This window comes from Mandrillus leucophaeus, unplaced genomic scaffold (genome assembly GCF_000951045.1).
Source record: "Mandrillus leucophaeus isolate KB7577 unplaced genomic scaffold, Mleu.le_1.0 Scaffold2421, whole genome shotgun sequence".
Lineage (NCBI taxonomy): Eukaryota > Metazoa > Chordata > Mammalia > Primates > Cercopithecidae > Mandrillus > Mandrillus leucophaeus.
Genome location: NW_012102501.1, coordinates 55,342 through 67,081, shown reverse-complemented (window position 1 = coordinate 67,081; position 11,740 = coordinate 55,342). Strand labels below are relative to the sequence as shown.

General features: G+C 37.6%; 1 long non-coding RNA gene across 1 annotated transcript; it reads left to right on the top strand.

The window, feature by feature from the left end:
- Positions 1-7,420: 7,420 nt before the first annotated feature.
- On the top strand, positions 7,421-11,487 carry LOC105541658. Its single transcript, XR_001006365.1, has 2 exons — positions 7,421-7,533; positions 9,587-11,487. It is a non-coding gene; the product is annotated as an uncharacterized LOC105541658 (long non-coding RNA).
- Positions 11,488-11,740: the final 253 nt, after the last annotated feature.

Sequence of the window (11,740 nt, the reverse complement as noted above, 5' to 3'; positions counted from 1 at the left end):
CCCCTTGCGCTTCCCAGGTGAGGCGATGCCTCGCCCTGCTTCAGCTCTCGCTGGTCAGGCTGCAGCAGCTGAGCAGCACCGATTGTCCGGCACTCCCTAGTGAGATGAACTCAGTACCTCAGTTGAAAATGCAGAAATCACCCGTCTTCTGTGTCGCTCGCGCTGGGAGTTGGAGACTGGAACTGTTCCTATTCGGCCATCTTGCTCTGCCTCCCGTTTCCTGACTTTTTAATGATCGCCATTCTAACTGGTGTGAGATGGTATCTCATTGTGGTTGTATTCTTTTGAGTTTCTGATGAGCCTCTCCAAAGGAGGCAATCAGGTACGCATTTATCTCAATGAGCAGAAAGGTGACTTTGAATAGAATGGGAGGCAGGTTGGCCATAAACAGTTCCCAGCTTGACTTTTCCCTTTAGCTTAGTGATTTGGGGGCCCCAAGATTTATTTTCCTTTCACACAGGCATGAAACCAACATTTGTCTCCTCATACGTCTCCATCAGAGCTCTTGAGTGACTAGGTTCATTGTCAATGAGCAGTAATACTTTGAAAGGAATCTTTTCTTTTTGAGCAGCAGATCTCCACAGATCTTCTGTACACCATCCTGTAAACAGATGTGCTATCTTCCGGGTTTGTTGTTCCATTTCAAGAGCACAGGCAGAGTAGATTTAGCATAATTCTTAAGGGCCCTAGATTTTCAGAATGTAAATTACCATTGGCTTCAACTTAGTCATCAGCTGCATTGGTCCCTAATAAAAGTCAGCTTATCCTTTGAAGCTTTGAAGCCAGGTATTGGCTTCTCTCTATGAAAGTCCTAGATGGCATCTTCTTCCAAAAGAAGGGTGTTTTGTTTACACTGAAAACAATCTGTTGTTTAGTATAGCCACCTCTATCAATCTTAGCTAGGTCTCCTGGATAACTTACTGTGGCTTCTCTGTCAGCACTTGCTGTTTCACCTTGTACTTTCATGTTATAGAGGTGGCTTCTTTCCTTAAACCTCATGAACCAACTTCTGCTAGCTTTAAACTTTTCTTCTGCGCTTTCCTCGCCTCTCTCAGCCTTCGTAGAGTTGAAGAGTTACGGCCTTGCTCTGGATTAGGCTTTGGCCTAAGGAAATGTTATGGCTGGTTTAATCTTCTATCCAGACCCCTGAAACATTCTCCATGTCAGCAGTAAGGCTGTTTTGCTTTCTTATGTGTGTGTTCACTAGAGTAGCACTCCTAATTTCCTTCAAGAACTGTTCCTTTACATTCACAACTTGGTTAACTGTTTGTCACAGGATACCAAACTTTAGACCCATCTCAGCTTTCAACATGCCTTACTCACTAAGCTTAATTATTTTTATCTTTTGATTTAAAGCAAGGGATGTATGACTTTTCCTTTCACTTGAATTCATAGATGCCATTGTAAGGTTATTAATTGGCCAAATTTCAATATTGTGTCTTGGCAAATAGGGAGGCCTGAGACGGAGAGAGATAAGAGAATAGCTGGTCAGTGGAACAGTTAGAACACACAACATTTATCAGTTAGCTCCATCATCTTATATAGGCATAGTTTATGGCACCCTAAAACAATCACAATAGTAACATCAAAGGTCACAGATCGTCATAACAGATAGAATGAAAATAATGAAAAGTTTTAAATGTTATAAGAAGTACCAAAACGCAGACATGAAGTGACCACATGCTGTCAGAAAAATGGTGCTGCCGCATGTTCTCACTCATAAGTGGGAGTCGAACAGTGAGAACACATGGACACACGGAGGGCAACATCACACACCGGGGCCTGTCGGGGAGTTGGGGCTAGGGGAGGGAGAGCATTAGGAGAAATACCTAATGTAGATGACAGGTTGATGCATGCGGCAAAGTACCATGGCACATATATACCTATATAAGAAACCTGCACGTTCTGCACATGTATCCCAGAACTTAAAGTATAATAATAATAATAAAAAGAAACAAAAAGTACAGGCCAAGCAGGAAAAAAACACCAGAAAGATGGTGCTGATAGTCTCATCATGGAGTTTCCACAGACCTTTGATTTGAAAAAAAAAAAAAACAAAGAAACACCAGTATCCATGAAGTGCGATAACATGAAGTACAATAAAAGGAGATATGCAATTCTTTCTGTTGTTCTTTATTGTTTTCTGCAGTTCTGTTTCCATGTACGATTTTTTTGCTTCAAACTGAAGTTCTTTTATTGTTTGTTGCAATGTTGATCCTGATGGGAGATTCTCTAAGCTTTTGTCTGAAAATCTGGTTTCATCATTTTGTTGAAGAATACTTTATAGTTTTTTAGTTTTTCACAATGTCAATTAAAAAAAAAAATTTAGTGCTTTAAAAATGCCATTCCATTTTTCTTTGGCTTTCACATGTTCTTGGAGAGATTGTCATCTCTCTTAGTCTTACTTGAAAAATAGTGATTCTTACCCCACCTTTGGCTGTTTTTATTGTTGTTGTTTGTTTTGTTTTTTTTAAGACAGAGTCTCTCTCTGTCACCCAGGCTGGAGTGCAGGGGCATGATCATGGCTTACTGCTGCCTCCACCTCCCGGGCTCAAGTGATCCTCCTGCCTTGCCTCAGCCTCCCAAGTAGGACCACAGGCATGCACCATCACACTTAGCTAATTTTTAAAATTTTTCTTAGAGATAGGGGTCTCCCTATGTTGCTCTGGCTGGTCTCAAACTCCCAGGCTCACGTGATCCTCCCACCTTGGCTTCCCAAAGTGCTGGAAAGATAGGCATGAGCCACCACACCTGGCCCCCTTTGGCTGGTTTTAAGAGTGTCTTTTTACATTTGGTTTTCAACTTTTTATATATGGTTATTAGCTTTCTGTGGCTGCTATCACAAATTATCACAAATCTGGTGGCTTAAAACAACAAAAATTTATTTTCTCCCACCGCTGGATTTCAGAAGTTCAAAATTAGCTTAACTGGGCTGAAATTAAGGTGTTGGCAGGGCTACACTCCTTCCAGAGGCTCTAGGAGAGAATCTGTTCCGTGCCTCTTCCAACTTCAGGTGGCTGCCAGTATTTCTTGACTTGTGGCTGTATCATTGTAGTCTCTGCCTCCATATTCACATTACCTTCTCCTTTGCATGTGTGTCAAGTCTCCATCTACTTTCCTTCTCTAGAGACATTTGTGATGTCATTTAGGGCTCATATGTATAATCCAGGATACGCTCTTCATCTCAAGATTCTTGACATAATCACATCTGTAAAGACCCCTTTTCCAGATAATATCACATATGTCACATTCACAGGGATTAGGACACAGGCATATCTTAGGGCAACATCTAACAATTGTTCTTTATAGGTGAACTTGTTTTAACAGGTGGTTTGTCAGTGTTCAGGTGTTGACCTGAGGATGGTGGAGGAATCTCCATTACAACTTGTTGAATCACACAACTATGTTCGGATTTATTAGTTTCATTCCTCACTGCTTTTTCTCATCTACATCATCTTTCTCTTTCTTGAATTATGTATTGTGAATTAGTCTTCGTAGTATATCCTCACACATCATCTTCATATGAGTTTGTGGGTGATAATCCCTTCAAGAACAAAAGTGTTATTTGGTCTCATATTTGAACAATGTTGACTAGTGTAGAAGTCAATATTGCCACGTTTCAGTGCATGAAGAGTTTAGGCATCTAAGAAGCTCAACACGTTTTTTTATTTGGGCCAGGTTTGAGGACTGCAACCCAGAAGTGTAGATTCAAGTTGCTCTGAATATGTGTTCTAATTAGCAGCCGTTACAAGTAGGTTTTTAAAGGAAAAAAGGAGAGGCAGTATCTAATTTGTTTACCAAGAATTTACATTAAAATAACAAGTTATTGATTGGCTATACATTGTCCTTTGTATCACAGATTCCAGGAACATGAAGATAATGGTCGAGGGAGCTAGTCAGCAACAAAATGCCTTTAAACAGTTGCCCCTCTGGGTATTGTGTGGAGGGTGTGACTGAAGTCACATAGTAAGACCAGCCAAGGGAAAAAGTGTATAGGGTGGAGTTTGGGAAGATACCAAATGTAGAGCTTCTGTTGTCCTCTTCCCATGGCGTCAGGACACGTTACTCTCTTGGCATCAATGTGTGACAAAATGTACAGAGCATTGCCCAACAGGGAAGCTTACCCAAGCCTTAGTGTTCAGAGTTTTTATTGGGGTTTTATTATGTAGGCATTATTGACTGACTGCCCTCTGGCTTGATCTCAATCTCCAGCTCCACTGGCTGTGATCCACAGCCTCCTAAATCACAGTTATTTTTTTCTGGAGTGTCTTTTCCCCACCCTAAATCACACTGTTACTATCTAGATTACAATCTATTAGAAAAATAAATCAAGGCTGTGCATGGTGACTCATACCTATAATCCTAATATGTCGGGAGACCAAAGCCAAAAGATCTTTAAAATCCAGAAGTTCAAGACCAGCCTGGGCAACAAAGTGAGACCTTATCTCTACAAAACAAAAAAAACAAACAGAAAAAATTAGCTATGATGGGGTGCGACTGTAGTCCTAGCTACTTGGGAGGCTGAAGATGGAGAATTGCTTGAACCCAGGAATTCAGAGCTGCAGAGAGCTATGATCACACCACTGCACTCCAGGCTGGGTTACAGAGGGGTGACCTCCATCTCAAAAAAATTTTTTTTAAAGCCCATTTATGATAGCATCAAAAAGAGTAAAATATGAATATATTTTAACCAAGGATGTAAAAAATGTGCACACTGATGAAAGAAATTGAAGAAGACACAAATCAATGGAAAGATATTCTATGTTTGAATCAATATTATTAAAATGTTCATACTGCCCAAAGCAATACACAGATTCAACACAATCCCTATTGAAATTCCAATGGCATTTTTCACAGAATAGAAAAAACAATTCTAAAATGTGGATGAAACTAGAAGACATTATATTAAGTGAAATATACCAGATACAAATGGACAAATACTGTATGATTTCACTTATATATGGGATCTAAGAAAATTGTTGATTTCAGAAAAGCAGAGAGAGAACAGTGGTTGCCAGGGGGTGGGAGACATGGAGAGATGTTGGTCAAAGTGTATAAACTTACAGTTATAAGATGAATAAGTTCTGGATATTGGACATACAGCATGGCAACTATAGTTAATAATAATGTATTGAATATTTGAAATATGCTATAAGAATAGATCTTAAGCATTCTCACCACACACCCAAACAAGTAACTATGTGAGGTGATGGATATTTTACTTAGCTTGATTGTGGTAATCATTTCATGATGTATACATATATCAGAATATCACATTGTATACCTTGAATATATACCATTTTTATTTGCCAATTATACTTCAAGGCAGAAAAAAATAAAATGAGTAGAAACAAAAGGTTGGAGTTCTGAAATGTTACTAAAAGTAACATTTGCCTTTTTTCAATATTCTTGCCACATGGTAGGTAGGTCCTTTTAGTCTGAAGATTCAAGTATTTCTTATTTGGGGGATATTTTCTTCAGTTAGTCCTTTGATTATTGATCTTTCTCTTTTGGTTGTATTCTCTCCTGTGACTGCTAATAGGTGCCTAAATCAGTACCAGGCACATAATAAGCACATGTTAAGTATCTGTTGATTTTATAAATCGATCCTGGATTTGCTTGATCAGTTTTCCATGTATCTTACATATTCTTTCATAATTTACAACCTAGACATTTTGCTCTGTTTTCAGAGCAATTTTTTTTGAATTGTTACTGCAGAAGCTGCTTTTGCTCATTTATGTTCTGCTTTTAAAAAATTATGCCAGTCATTTTATTAAAATACAGTTTTTGGAATATTGTCTTATGTTATCTAATTTTTTATGTCCTCTGATGACTTTGTGTGAAACTAGTGCAATTATGTCTTGTATCTGAGGATACTTATTAGACATTTTTTATTACTATTATTCTATCTTGTTTCCCATATTAACTTAGTTCCATTAAGGACTGTTTGCCCCCATTGCTTTTTTTGTCTCCACACTTTAAGCACTATTTCTTCTCAAAAGTTCTAGTCCATATGTATATTCTATTCAACATATATATTTAGCTCTAGATGTAACCAGTTTTGGTCTGTGCCTCCAGGTGGCATCCTGTGCACTCTTCATCAAGTGAAACCCAAAGGCTGGTGCCCCTGTCAGTTGTTCTACCGCAGAGACTTTGTGGAGTATGTGGTTGGAGATTATGGTTAAGGGAGTGGTTTTTTTTAAAACCAGTATGTTGAAGTATGATATACATAAGTGCGGCAACTGTGAGCATACAACTTGTATTTTCACAAAGTGAACATACCATGTAGAACCAACACCCAGATTAAGAACCAGAGCATGAACAGGACCCCAGAAGCTCCCTTTTGCCTTCTGTTAGTCGCTGCTCCCCTCCAAAGGTGGCCACTGTCCTGATTTCTCCACATAGATTAATAAAATACAGCAGGGGCCTAGAGTGGTGGCACACAAATATAGTCCCAGCTACTCGGGAGGCTGAGGTGGGAGGATCGTTGGAGCCCAGGAGGTCGAAGCTGCAGTGAGTCGTAATTGTGCCACGGCACTCCAGCTGGGGCGACAGAGCAAGACCCTGTCTCAAAATAAATAATAAAATATAGCAGGTACTCTGTTTATGTCAAGTTTCTATTGCTCAAAATGAGGTTTATGAGATTCATCTGTGGTAAATTGTCATTGCTGTATTGTATACCATGTTATGACTCTCCTACAATTTATTTATGCATTGTACAGTTGATGGGCATTTGGGTGGTTTCCAGTTTAAGGTATGAAAAGTAGTGCTATCCAGAACATTTTTGTATATGTCTTTTGGTGAATTTGTGCATAAATCTGTTGGGTACATACCCAGAGTGGAATTGCTGGATTATTAGGAGGTTTCGTTGGTTGGTTGGTTGGTTGCCTTTTTGTTTTAAACTCCTTGTATCCTGGTGGGAATCGTTCAGTAGATACTGAGAAATTGATGAGGCAAAAGAAAATGGATAGCAGAAGGAATGAAGTTCTATGGGTTTTGGCCCTCACTAAAGTAAATACATATCTTCCTATGGAAATCAAACAGGTTTTTATGGCTCAAAGCCCCAGAATTATACTGGGCAGAATAGGCAAATGTGCTTGCAGTCAGCTGGCTTTAAAGGAGCCTTTCTTATTGGAAGTATAGAGAGGAAAATGCTTTTCCACTAGGGGAAGAACCACTTCTGGTGCTCAACATCATGTGCATTGCTGCAGTGAAGAAGAAAAAAGAGGGAAGCCTTTTAATTGGGCTCATACTGCTTATGATAGGCCTGGCAGAGTCTTGCTTTTGGCAGCTATTGAGTATGAATGGCCAGTCTCTACTTGTAAAGAGAGATCATTGGACTTAAACAGAATTAATGGAAGTAAAATGTTCGCATGTTGTTATTGCAAATCATTCATGTAGTCAGTGCCAGGGGTTAAACAATTCTTGTCTCTTTTCTAGTCTGTCACCTTCAAAACTACCAGCAGAAATCTTGCTCGAGCCATGTGTATGAAGAACCTCAAGCTCACGATCATTATCATCATCGTATCAATTGTAAGTTTTTGTCCTTTTAGTGTACGGCTTTATTTTTCAGTCTCTAAGAAATTAGGTACTAGAATTATTTCTCAGTGATTAACACTCTGAAATGAGCTACGTATGTCTTTTAATAGTGAAACACATGACCAGGCAGTGGCTTTCCTATGAAGTCACATAGGAAATATCTCTACTTAAACCCCTCCTTCCTATTGAGAATTATTATATATAAAGAGACATATAAAACTGACATCACAGAAATGTAGTTATTTTAAATAAAGATATTTCTATTTATATGTAATGGGTTTATTGTTTTTATTTGTATATTAATTATGTATTTTTAAAGTTTTAATTTCTAATATGGCAAATGCTGATAATTATAATCCCCCTTAAACAAGAACTCTTTGAAGTCCTCAGTAATTTTTGAGTGTGTAAAGAGGTCCTAAACCACAACTTTAAAAACTATTGCTAACGGGTGGGGGGTGCTTCACCCTGTTCATGGTCAGATAAAGTTGCCTTTCCTCCCCATCCTCCAGTCATGTCCAGAAGCCCAAAGTTACCTCCAAGCAGATACCTCTGACCCTGCATCTCCTCGACCACAGTTTAAGGGTCCTCTGCCTTAGACAGTTGGATTTATCTAAAAGAGAAGAGCAGTCATAGATCTGTAGATTTTATACTGGAAGTAATTGTCATGGCCTTGAATGGTTCCTTGCTCAGGCTTCTCTTTCTAACATCACATTTTAGGCTCCTGAGCTTAGCTTCTTATTGTTTGGTCTGGGAGTTTAGGTTGATTTGTGCAGCTGAATTTTTGTTAAATTCAGAATATATTTACTGATTACTTACTACATGCAGAGCACAGCTCTAAATGCAATATCAATCTTTGCCAAAAGGTGTTGTCACCTAACGAGATGTACTTCAGCTTCAAAAATCCTTATATTACAGCTGTGACAAATAGTCAACTTTACATCAAGTTGGTAAACTTTACATTTGTTTCTTGTGTATGTGTGAATATGATGTCAGAAGTTCAGCCTATTCATTAATAAACAGAATTTGCTGTAATCTGCCTCCCAACCCTGACCATATTTACAGTTCCCTACAAGGCAAATGCTTTGCTCACTTTTGGAGCAAAGGGTATGCAATTCATAAATGCATCCTTTTCCAAGCTTGCAAGTAATGAAATCAGTCACTTAAAGATCTCAAGAAGTTGCAATTTAAAGCAAAATAAAGCCAGGCATAGTGGCTTATTCCTGTAATCCCAGAACTTTGGGAAACTGAGGCGGGAGGATCGCTTGAGGCCAGGAGTTTGAAGCCATCCTGGTCAACATAGTGACACCCTATCTCTACAAAAATAAAAAATAAAAATAAAGCAAAATGAAGTGACTAATGCAGTGAACCTAATGTTTAAAATCTGTTTTTTTGTAATATAATAATGTGAACAAGTAGTGACGATTTTATAATTTAAAATTAAAATCTAAAATTAAAAAGCAAACACATCTGTAATAGCACCAGTATTTTTGCAGTGTTACTTACATCATCTGCTTTTCTTTGTTTTGGTCATCGTAATTGTGTCATTATCCACTGAACAGTTCATAGCAGTATTCTTTCCCATAAGTGATACAGATGAAAGCCTTCTACTCAGGCTTTTAAAATATATTCTTATATTAATCACAAATTAAATTCATGTGCAAAACCTAAAAATATAATTAATGAAATCATAGTTCAGGAGAATTATGCTTGCTTGTGATTTTTTTATGACTTGTTAATCACACGTCAGTAAGAGTTGCTCATTTAGCCTTGATTCTGCCGAGTTACCAGTGAAGAGCAACAACCCCACTGCTTTCTCTCCCACTGAAGGAAACGCTAGAATTCAAGCGGGTGTGAGTTACACCAAAAAGGACAATTTTAACTACACTTCTGTCTTGGAAAATACTTGATTAGTGTGTTCCATTACTACATAACTGCTACTCTAATGGAATCAGAAGTATTTCTTAATAAGGCTCTACTTTCCTATATATATTATTTAGAATAACATGATTGATTCAAGAAAATAAAATTGCCCTCCTCCTCCCTCCAGGTATTCATCTATATCATTGTCTCACCTCTCTGTGGTGGATTTACATGGCCAAGCTGTGTGAAGAAATAAGAAAAAGTTATCATTAACCAAGGATATGAGAGAACAAGGAGTTAAAAGCAATCCATGTGACTCAAGCCTTTCACATACTGACAGATGGTATCTGCCAGTCTCTTCAACCCTCTTCTCACTTTTTAAAATCTTGTTCCATGCCTCCAGGTTTACCTTTGTCTTATCAACCAGTTTATTCCCGTGAACTTCAGATTGAACCATTCATTGCAGCAGTAGCCTTAAAATGGCTTTTGTTTATTTCTTTGGTTTGTTTACTAGTGTCATCTATTCAGAGCAACATTTTTGTTTTTAATTGCACAAAGCTGTCGCCACTAGTCTTATGAGCTATCTACTAAAACTGTGGAGAAATTTTGTATGTGCACACAGAAGTATTCAAGAGACAGTATTGCTAACATCTCATTTTAATGTCTTTTGTTAATGAGAAGTTTTAGGTGCTTCAAAACAATATAAATGGATAATAGTTGTGATTTGGGGAATTGTAATGACGTTGGTGCTGCTTCCTTCTAAGAGCTCAAAGTATGAAACATTCTTATTTCAGTTAGAAATGTTCAGATGGGGAGCATTTTGCTAGGCCATTAGAAGCACACAGATTATCCTTGTTCTCCTAGTATTCCCTTTCAGGAATAAAGTTCAGTGTGCTGATCATTCACAATACAGTGGATAGCTTGATATCTTCTGTTTTCCCATTGCAGTTGATTTGAGAAGATGAAGGTTTAAATATTGTTGAAGGTTGCAGTTTTTTAATTGTGTTCCTTCTTCTTCTGTGAATATTTAGGGAAATCATGTCACTAATAGAATATGTAGTAGAGGGAGCGGAGAGGTAAATTCCTCTGACTTGCCAAAGAAAAAGAAGGGAACCACAATGGATGTGTTAGCATTTTCGCTGTGCAAAGGGGAGGTAGTGTGGGAAAAGTGTTTCCATTCTGGGAAAAGTCTTTCCATTCTGGGAAAAGGCCAAACCTAATACGGTCAGCAGTCAACTCTAGGGTTTGGGCTTGACTCCTGTTGAATAATAGTTTGAGCATTCTTTGTGGTTTAATAAATTCTTAAATCTGCCTAGTTTTGATGAATTCTTTTGTGAAACTTGAAAGAGAATAGACAGTATGACATATAGAATTAATACAAAACAGTTTAACCATTTAACTGCAGTGTAAGAAAATTGGACTGTAATCATATTGCTACTGGCATCTGTTATCTAGTATGCATTTCTGGTGTGTATCTGAAAGGAAGACATTTTCTACCCTAGATCCAATTGCATTTATTTATCAATAAGTGCCATTAAATTGAAATTATATTACATTTTACACTTTCTCAATGAATGAACAAATTAGTCTGTAGAATCTAGCCACCTGTTTAGCCTAGTCATGTGCCTTGAACATATATGTGTCCCATAATCTAGCTCATGGTACCTGTTCTTCCATCTAAACCTTTCAATTCATGCTATCTGACTCATTTATTTGACATATATCTTAGGCCCACTTGAACTCTTTTCTTGTTTATCTAGCATAGCACAAATGTTTTTCCAGTTTTCTTTATCAACACTAATGCCTCTTAATTGCATCAGCATTTCCTATTGGAAAATACATCTGTCCCAGAAAAACATTTGGCATTCCTGAATAATTTCCAAATGTTTTTAATCCAAAGAAAAAGGTTTCAAGTTTATTTCCCTTTCTTATACACACCTGAATAAAATTGATGTGCATGTTTTAGGGATCAATAACCTAACTGTTCCTTGGTCTATTTATGTATAAGAATGCTTTTTAAAGCACATGTCTCGTTTTAAATGACGCACAAACTGAAGACGTTAATAAAATTTAAGAGTAATACAATGATTTGCTTGTTTTAGAAGTTCTTTCTGGAATCTAATTTCTTCTGATGACATTTGCCATTGTGTACAGAACAAAAGTATTTTACTTATGCCGAAAATATATTAAAAAGTGTTACCTGGAGACTTTCAGTAAAGATCTATAGCATAGTTTCAGGTGTGTAGAATTTCTTCAAAAGACACAAATGAACTTAAAAAATATATAGCCCATGGTGAAACCAATGAAAGATTCTGAAATGATCACACAGCCTTCACAACGA